The sequence below is a fragment of the Psammomys obesus genome, unplaced genomic scaffold (genome assembly GCF_907164565.1).
Source record: "Psammomys obesus unplaced genomic scaffold, mPsaObe1.curated_primary_1811, whole genome shotgun sequence".
Classification (NCBI taxonomy): Eukaryota; Metazoa; Chordata; class Mammalia; order Rodentia; family Muridae; genus Psammomys; species Psammomys obesus.
This window is the reverse complement of record NW_026591450.1, coordinates 2,760,803-2,770,782: the sequence shown is the minus strand read 5'-3', so window position 1 is coordinate 2,770,782 and position 9,980 is coordinate 2,760,803. Positions and strand designations below refer to the sequence as shown.

General features: G+C 46.5%; 1 protein-coding gene across 18 annotated transcripts in view; it reads right to left on the bottom strand.

Moving 5' to 3' along the window:
- The window catches only part of Epb41l3 (erythrocyte membrane protein band 4.1 like 3), a 125,438-nt gene extending 121,127 nt beyond the window's left edge, over positions 1-4,311 (bottom strand). For 6 of the 18 annotated variants that reach the window (XM_055610143.1, XM_055610148.1, XM_055610145.1 and 3 more), the window contains exon 1: positions 3,893-4,306. The gene's annotated coding sequence lies outside the window, so the exon portion shown is untranslated. Of the gene's footprint in view, positions 1-3,126; positions 3,148-3,892 lie in introns of those variants that run through there. The other 12 variants (XM_055610137.1, XM_055610140.1, XM_055610135.1 and 9 more) reach the window with 5 other exon arrangements.
- Positions 4,312-9,980: the final 5,669 nt, after the last annotated feature.

The window sequence follows — 9,980 nt, the reverse complement described above, 5'->3', positions numbered from 1 at the left end:
GTGTGTGTGTGTGTGTGTGTGTGTGTGTGTGTGTGTGTGTGTGTGTGTATGTGCTGTGCTTATGTCCACATGCTTACGTGACTGCACATATGTGTGGTTTGTAAGAAAGTCTGTAAGAACAATGTATCAAAATGTCAGCAATCTAAAAATTAAGTTGTCAGCCTTTCTTCCATCCTGCAAATTACAAAGGAATTAGGGGTTTGGAGCTAATAGAAGCTTCCAGTCCTACAGTGTGCAATTTAACCAGTCATCGCAAGGCCTAACAACACAGCACAGAAGACATTTCACAAGTGATCTGCAGTCCTAGCACCTAATTTAGACTTCTCTTCCTCTGCTCCTCTCGTGTTACCCCCCCCCCCCCCCCGGCTCCCTGCTTCAGAAGTGTATCCTGGAATAGCCCCACCATTCAGTAAGAACCGCCCTGGCCCCCTATACCCTGACCACATCATCGTGAAAGCATGGCAGCCATCTTTTCAGAGAGCCACACTGAAGGTGCCTGTGGCTCATTTACCATTCTTCCCTTTACTGCTGAGGTCTCACTGAGTTCATAATCAACAGCAAATGTGCTTTGTAGGTTCTGAACCCGAGCACTCTTCTTTTCTCTCATTACACACTGGTTTGGACAAAACGTGTCTCCACAGTAGAATTGTACACGGATGAAAAATGTCAAACTATAAAATAATATTAGCAAATAAAGCAAAGTTATAATGGAAATCAGTTACCCTTGAATCATGAAAGATATCTTCTACAATTTTGAAATCTCTAGCTTTTCTATTTTTTTTCCCCAGTTGCCAACGGCAAGTGCATCACATAAAAATAGATAACAGCATTGCCTACTCAGGAAGCAATAGGTACTATATATTTTAAAGACAACCCCAATAATCTAACCCAAAATGTAAGTAGAATGTTATTGGTATAAACAGGAGGAACTATTGACTTAATAAATTAAATTAATGACTCGCTTGGTTCTTTAATTTTTAAATGACCCTTAAAAAAAAACACAGCATTTTTTATGTATCAGAAATAATAGTCAATGTTTTTTTTTTACTACTTCACCAAAAATCTCTGATCTTTGAGACAAATTTTCCTACGTCCATACAATACCTTGTTGCGCAGTTCAATGTGAGAGTCTCATTCAATCACCAGGCAAAGTTAAAGGCAGGAGTAGGCTTCAAATGGCTCTGCAGGCCCCACCCTTGTTTCCTTTGAGCCATAGTGATGTCACAGCCCCTGCCAGAGCAATGACCTCACTGCTCCATGCCCTGCTTCTGGGGACATAAGCCTTTATAGCCAGGACAAATGAAACACGACAGCAGAGCCCTCCAAAAGCCCTGAGTATCTGATGAATTCCCAACAAATTAGCAACCAGTGAGCCTTTTGAAAGGAGGTGTCGGTACCATCACACCACTCAGGGTCTCTCTCTTGACGAAGTGGCTGAGCATAAACTTGATTCATGGGTTTCAGTGGGGAATCTATATTCCATAGGAAAGCTGACATTCAAAGAGAACTGTGATGGGTACTTGGGCAAGACTATGAGAACAGAATTAAAGATGACAGGGTAGCCTCCTTAAGAAAACTCTCTTCGTTATTCTTGAATCTCACCAAAAGAAACCATTCCCCAGGCTGCTCTTGGAGTCCATTTTCACCGGCATGTAAGCCATAGATTCTCACTGATCAACTGGAGAACTTTTAAAGCACTGACTTAAAAAAATAAATGCTGTGTCAATCCCTCCATAGTCGCTCCAACGCAGCCAGAAAAACAAGAGCAGCAGCCTCTCTCTGAGGACCCAGGCAGTCTCCTCTCCTGTTTCAGTGCACGCTTAGTGTGCTTTGTCATTGGGTTTTTTAAAAAAGCAACACACACACACACACACACACATATATAATAACACACACATAATATGTGTATGCATATATAATCACATATATAACAACATACATAATCACACACACACACATATCATCACACTGATCCAGTCAGAAAAACAAAAACAAAAACCCTCATCTTGTTGTATATCCACATAAGTCAAAGTTGGCCTCGGTTCAAGCACCCAACAAGAACTGACAAATGCACTTTCTAATCTAAACCATACACAAGCCTAAGGAAATTCTTGAAAAAAAACAAAAAAACGATAACATAACATAAATATGTCATTGGGACACTGGCCTTTGACCTTTAGCGCTGCAATCCTTGGCCTACGGGAGGTTATGAACTACAGTGGCCACTCTTCCGGTTTCTGACACACCACTTAGAACCCATGCTCTGTTTTGCAAGGACTCGCCCTGCGAGACCAGTTCATGCTTCTGACTGTCTGGCTTTTCTCAACCATTGGAAAATCATATTGTAAATAATTCAGCACTCAGCATCCAGCGTATTTCATCACTGTCTTGGAAATCAACAAATGAGAGGCATGCTACTTCAATTTAGAAATTAATCCCTCTCACAATAACGTTGCTACTCCAATTAAAGTTTTAAAAGTTGGTGCCACCATGTGCACGCAGCCAAAAGACAACACTAAAGTATCATTGCTGAGTCAAGATCAAGTCCCTTCCTGTCCACAGGGTTACCTCGTTTGACGCCCCATTTTGTCGTAATGGGCGCTGCATTCGTGGCTTCCAGATACAGGTAGAGTTTCATCGTTTTTGGCTCATTGAGGCTTCAGAAAGCAGTGTAAGATGCAAAAAGAAATACCTTTTTTCGCGCTGGATATGGTGACCCCATTACTTGGGTAGTTATGCTACCAAGAGGAACCCCAGAACATCTGAGAGCCCCACAGATCCCCAAATGGGCCCCTTAAAACCACAGCCAAGGATGTCTGCAAAAGCGATTCCATAAAAGTAACATAAAAAAAAAAAAAAAGCTGAAAGCCAACTTAAACACGTAATGGAAGCACTGCGTTATTAGCAGGACTGCCTGGCCCTCTCAGGACTGCCCAGCCTCCATGCTTAATTAATACCACATGTCCCCTTTACCGTTCGATTTGTTCCGCAGCACTCCTCTCAACTTGAACCCCGGTCTGCAAAGACTGGAGAGTAACCCCCCCCCCCCCAAGAAAACTTCAGATCAGTAAATCTAAAATGCGAAAGAAAGGGCAAGAAAGCTCCCACCGCAAAGACCACACTTACAATCGGAGAGGTAACCACACCCACCGCATTGCAGAAGCTGTGAACTTGGCGTCGGGTGCAGGGGGAAGGGGGAATGGGAAGAAGTAGGGCGCGATTAGAGGGGAACCCGAAAAAGCAAGTCCCCTGGTGAAGGAGCCCAGGCGCACCAGCCGCAACTAGCAGACACCCCACTCTAGCGCTCCCCGGGCTCCCCACCCCCACCCCGGCGGCCCGCAGCCCCAGGGCTCCAGGTGAGCCGCGCCCGCCCGGGGGTGTCGGTCTGCAGGCCCAGGCGCGTTCCCGCCCGGCGCAGGGAGCCGTCCCAGGGGCGTGCGGCCGGCAGGTGCCCAGGCCCGGAGCAACCTGGCTGGCCCGCTGCCGGCCTGGAGACGCTGCCCACTCGGGGAAGGAAGCAAGTTACGTAAAAGCGGCCGGCCCCGCTGCGGAGCCGGGATGCTCCGAGCCCCGCCGCGCCCGCACCGGGCACGGACGCAGCCGCAGCCGCAGCCCCGGGGCGCACGGCCCCTCCCGCGCACAGCCCCCGGCCTGGCGCCGCAGTGTCGCCCCGAGCCCCGCACGCTCAGAACATGGCGCCCCGACCCCGGATCCGGGCCGATGCCCGGAGAGGGGCTCGGGGCCCGGTCGCCCCTGGGGGCCAGGGCTCGGAGGAGGCCCCCAGGCCGGAGGCCGAGCGCGGCGGGCGCAGCGCACCGCAGCCCCGAGCCCCGCGCGCCTCGGGAACGAGCCCCCCTCGGAGCCCCTCGGCCGCCAAGGGCAGAAAAGTTACCTGGGGGCGGCGGGAAGGCCGGGCGCGCCGCGGCGTGGGGACCGGGCTGGCGCTGGCGTCCGGCTCGGCGGTGCGCAGGAGACTCCGCGCGGGAGGAAGCCGCAGCTCAGGGCTCCCCCGCCCCCCTTTGCAGGAGACACGGAGGCTCCGCGGAGCTGCGGCGGGGCCCACGCCCAGACACCCGAGAGAGGAGGGCCAACCTCGTCCGGACTTCCCTCCCGCGCGCGGGGGAGGGGGCCACCGCAGGTCTTCAGGACACCTAGGTTGAGCAGTCCTGAAGATGCAAGCTCCGGGAACCCGGGAACCCGGGAACCCGGCTAGACTGCTGCCAATAGCTGTAGCCCTTGGATTTGCACTTGGATTATTGCTGGGCCTCTGGGTCCTCTCCTCCCTTTACAGATAGGCTCAGTGAGAGTGGAGGGAGGCTTTTTTTTTTTTTTTTTTTTTGACCTTCCGGTGAGTTCTCTATTGGTTTAGGGACTGCAGTACACCGCTCCCCCCGCCCCCCTCACCTCCGCCCTTTTGAAATTGGAAGTGTCTTACACAGGTTCAGTACTCCAGATATTTAAGTTCATAGAGAAGACCCGAGTTAATTCGGATGATAACTAGGTTTTGCGTCTGTCAGCAGCTCCCTCCTTCCTGGTATCTATAAAGCCTAAACTGAAATGGAGAGAGGCAGAAGCACATCCCTGACTTGCTGGTCATCTCACACTCTCTGGGGGCCCAAGTCATCCTGGCATGTTTCTTTAAGGCTTCTAAGGCCTTCCTCAAATCACGTAGTTACTGGCCTGAACCCAAAACTCATCAAAGGGGAGAGAGATTCACACACTATTGAATTTATTAAGGGATGGCATAGATACAATGGCAGAAAGGAGTGGTTTTCTCTGTCAGGCGGGCCTGGGGAGATGAGCAGGCTTGGGGTGGGTATCTAGAATAGGGGCGATGTCAGTAGGAAAGGGAGGTGACATCCCATTGCTTGGCCTGAGGAGGAGGGGGGCTCTGACTGCCTACGGGAGAGAAGGTTAGACAATTGTGTTACTAGTCTGCTGTGGGGTTTAGGGACTGTGTTTGGTAGATGACACCGCATAGACCATAGAGTAGGTGGCAGATTCCAGGCTGCAGAAGAGGAGCTGATGGCCCAGATCCAAGAGCTTGGGTAGTAAGGACCCAACGTGCCTTACAACTTACATGAAACGTCCAAATATCGTCTCTGTTTGGGGGCCACTTATGTTAGTTTTGAGATGTGTATACATTGCGTGTGTCCACATCTGTGGCTGTGTTGCATAAATCCACGAATAAAGGCAGGGATTTTTTTTTCTACCTGTATGTGCACCCCGAGGGCCCCTTCTTTGGAAGTGGACATGAACGAACCGTATTATTTATAACAAACACAAACTTGGCGTTACCATTTGAGACACAGATGGCTTCATGCTTTCATTCATTTTGTTACAGTGTTTTTGTGATTTTTTAAAAGAGCTCAATGCAAACTGTTCTCCCCATGACTCATGAATCTGAATCCTTGTGGAAAAAAAAAAGAATCAGTGGTGGCGTGTGGATGACTACTTTCTAGGGAGAAAAATGGTACAATACTAAGCATTTGATCTGAAGAGTTAGGGACATCTAGCTAATTATCCTAATAATCCACACATTCAAGGACTGGAGGAAGAGCTAGGGATGGATGTAGCTAGAGTACTTGCCTGGCGCCCAGGAAGCAGCAGGATTGATCCCCAGGGCTGTATAAACCAGGCATGGCAATGCATGCTGGTAAATCTTAGGGCCCGCCCGGCTGGAGTATAAGCAGGAAGACCAGAAGTTTGAAGTATGCCTCAACTATGGAGCAAATTTTAGGCCAGCTTTGGCCTATGTGAGACAGCATCTCATGGCCGCCCCCCCCCAACACATACACACACACACACACACACACACACACACACACACAAAGAATTGGAGTAAAAGCTGGATCCTTGCCTAGTTGAATATTGAATCTGGGAAGGAATGGTTCTAATTCCCTCTGGGCACAACCAAGGCTATCAGCTGTTCCTTTTGTTTACTTAACAAAGATCCAGAAAGAAAAGAAATGCCAAACAGCCAGCTCACAAGCAGAGCATTGCTCCCTCAGTAATTTCCTTGCATGAGCTTAACTGAAGGCTCTCCATTCTGCCTTGTTACTGTTTCAGGAGACCCTGATAGTCATCTCTGTCTCCCCACAGTGCCTCAGTGGAGACATTGCAAGTCAGAACTTAAGTTTTTTGCTAAGTGAATGAATAGATGTTGAATGATGGACTATGCTACCTCTTTACTTTGAGGATTCAGTCTCTGCACACAGAAAAGACTATTTTCAAAATTCCTCATGCTTCCATATTCTAGGATTCTATAAAAGTCAAAAGACATCATGGACTGAGGAGCTACTCAGTGCTTTGTCTTGTGAGCACAAGGACCTGAAACTGACCACTCAGAACCCACGGGAAAAAGAGCCAGGCATGGTAACACATGCTTGTACTAGCAGCTCTGAAGATGGAGATAGATGTGATCCCAGGGCTTGCTAGAGAAACAGCCTAGAATAGTGGGTGAATCTCAGGCCTATGATAGACCCTACCTCAAAAGACAAGGTAGATGGCAGCACTTATGAAACAGCACCTGCAGCTGACCTCTGTCCTCCACAAGCGTGCGCACGCGCGCGCGCGCGCGCGCACACACACACACACACACACACACGTGCACGCACATAATATCGAATCTAATACCAACTGAGTGAAAGTAGTATAAAATGAAATGCTCATCTAATTCTCATTGGAAAATAAAATATCCAACTCTTCCACATCGAAAAGAGAGGGGGAAAGAGCTCCCAATAAAGCTCAGGTAAAGTGAAGATGTCAACCACAGCTGGATCTGCTGCCTTCTTAACTTCTCACATCCCTTTCACTCTCACAAATCAATCATCTTAGACCTCAGCGAAGTCCTCACTTTGCTAATGCAAATCTCGAGATGCTTTCCCAGCAAGCTACAGAGAAGTGATGCTGCAGTTCGTTTCTAACTGAGGTCTATAGCAAAGCCTCCAGGTAAAAAAGCCTTTCGTACTGTCCCAGAGCTAGTGGCCATTTTACAGGAAAATTCAGGCTTGCTTAGATGGCCTTACATACATCATGCAAACGGCAAAAAATAACCTACAAAATGCGGGGAGAGATTCCATCTCTTCAGCTTAGGTTTTAGGATGCCCATTCTGCTCTCCTCCGACACACACACTCAAGCTTACTCTACAGCACTAATGTTATTTCTACGCTGGCTATAATTGCTTTACTGCACATAATATGTATCCCTGAAGGCCAACACCGTACAGAATCCTATCTTTGGTATGGCATAAGAATGCAGCTTATCTCCGATAAAAAAAAAAATGGAGAGGCAGGGTTCCACGGGAAGCTCCATCCGTATACAAGTAGCAGCATAAGGCTGATTCATTGGTACACACAGCCCTCCGCCACCCGAACAACGGTGATTGCTCCAACTTGATAACAAAGCAGGGCAAACAGAATTTTCAGGTTGCCTTGACAGCAATGTTTGCCAGCATCATAAACAAGATACAAGAAGAAATGATGGGGATCTCACAAGTGGTCCTATCTGAAGACGTTCCAAACATAAAGACTGAAGGGATACTGAAGCTGGACCCTGGATGTGCTGCCCCATTAGGCTCACGCTATTTGTTCTCATTTGTTCAGTCTAAGCTGCGAGCTTGATAACATGTTAGCCACCTTCCCAGGAACCAGTTGGGGCCTGCTTTATGCTCAGAGGAATGCCAGGCACCTGAACCGCATTTCAAATCCTTGAAATCAGGACACGTCCTTAGCCACAGCATTATCGAAGACCGTAAATAAGAAATACGGGGATGAATGCATAATTCAAAAGCAACAAGCGTCTCCTTCTGAAATAAGAATTCATTTAAGGGTTTCTAGTTTCTAGATTCTCCGAATAGTGCTAAGCTTATAGCTCATTAAGGCTTCCAGATGCTGTCTGCATCCTGGGTGTGTATTCATTAGTTTAGAAACTGAATAGATGCATAGCACAGATGGAAGACACAATTTAAAAACCACCAATAGCTACAAATGCAAAACAAAGCGTCCAAAAAAGAAAGTGAGCATTTGCGAAGGAGCGAGTTTAACATGTTAACACACCATCAAGGACAATCATTCCTCTTCAGTAGAATTCCTTATTTGTCTCCTTTTCCTCCATACTTTTACAGAAGCCAGAAGATGGGCCAGTACACATTATGTCCCACTTGTTTAAAACATACCCTTTTAAAACTGTATCTCCTCTAAATTTTAGGACTAGGTCTTAGTACTTTTAAATTCAGCAATTTCTAACCATACAAATGTAAGAGTTATGTTAACGCTCAGTTCTTTGTAGAGGTGAAATAATTTTTTTCTTCTTTTAAATAAAAATAGGAATCCATTATGAATGTTTTTCTGTTTGGGGTTTTTATATATAATATAAAAAAAGAATTGTAAAATATGAATAATGGGAGTTGGGAGTTGGAAATTGTAATTTCATTCAATTTCCAAATGAAATAAACATACACAGAATGTTTTACTCTTAGGAGTTCTCTATTCAAGGTAAAAATGTTAGGGATGAAAGTTGCTTATATATAATATTACTAAATTCAACTTCAGAACAGATGACTTGCATTAAGCTGTTCCAAGATGCTTCACATTTTTATCATTTTCTACCCTCCCTCCAAAGACACACAATACCAGCCACCTCTGTGTCTCTCATACAGCTGTCAATGACCCTCATCACCGATTACATTTCTTCCCAGTGGCTGTGAAGAATTAACTAAGAAATGAGAGGCATCCAGAGGCTGGCTTGCTGACTTGCCAGCCATCTCCAGGTTTGCATTGCCCTCTTTAGGCAAGCCTGTGGTGGTGGCTCAAGAGGGAAAGCTTTGTTTCCTAGTTTGCTGCTGTCAACCAGCACTTTTCCCTCGTTCTCCTGCTCACTGACCTGTTCTTGTCCAGCATGGGCCCGCCCTGAAAATGTGATTTCATTCTAGTCCACAGCTTCCATATTCCCTTAAGAATCAATGAAAATGTTATTTAAAATGTCTGCATCACTTGAAATCAGTTCATGTGATAGGTCCAGGGCATTTGAAAACAACCATAGCTGCTGCCTCTGCCCATAAATGCCTGGATATTCAGGGCCCACTCATTGCACATGGTACACATTGGAAAGAATCTCGGAGCTTCCCAAACTAGATTGAGTACAAACTGCGTCCTAAGCTGTTTCTGTCTCAGCAACAATTTACACCATTTATGTCAGAATCACCTTGAGTTCTCATTAGTAATGAATTTTTTTTTCTGGGTGGAGGCCCAGACTAAGCAAATCAAAAGACATAGGGTAACAATTTCCCAAGTGATTATAGCTCACTTAATCTCGACAGCCACTGATCTAAGTGACCAATTGATGTCCAAGGTAGTCCACATCCATGACAGATGTTTCACAAAAACAGAAAAGAGCACAAAGTGTAAGAAGAAATGTGCATGTGCACAAACATATACACACCACATACAGACACACACGCGTGCGCACACACACACACACACACACACACACACACACACACACACATACACAGCAGCTAGACTGGAACAATCTTGTTAAGACCCACGGGTGAGCTAGGCCTACAGCACACACTGTGAAGTCAGTTCACGTTTTGCGGGAGAGCTATTGCTTGGATCTTGTCCTTAGATGCATCAGCCTGCAACAGCAGTTCATTAGCTGTAAGTGCAGCAATAAATAACCATGAGAGACTGTTCTGTTCCCAGCTCCAGCAATAATTGCATTAGGAGGCCATTTATTGAAAATTGCAATAAAGGTACATCCCTGGCCTTAATTTGCAGGCACACAAAAACATCTTTACAGAATTGCCAAGGGGTGCCACATTGAGATGGGCAATCAAGGACTCATTTCTGGCAGTTTGGGTTAAGTCTGGAATCTGACTGATGGAAACCCAAGAGACAGACTTATCTAGATTAATACATTTCGGGTTAATGTACCCAGAAAAGCATTTCTCATGCTAAACAGTGACCAAATTAAGTAA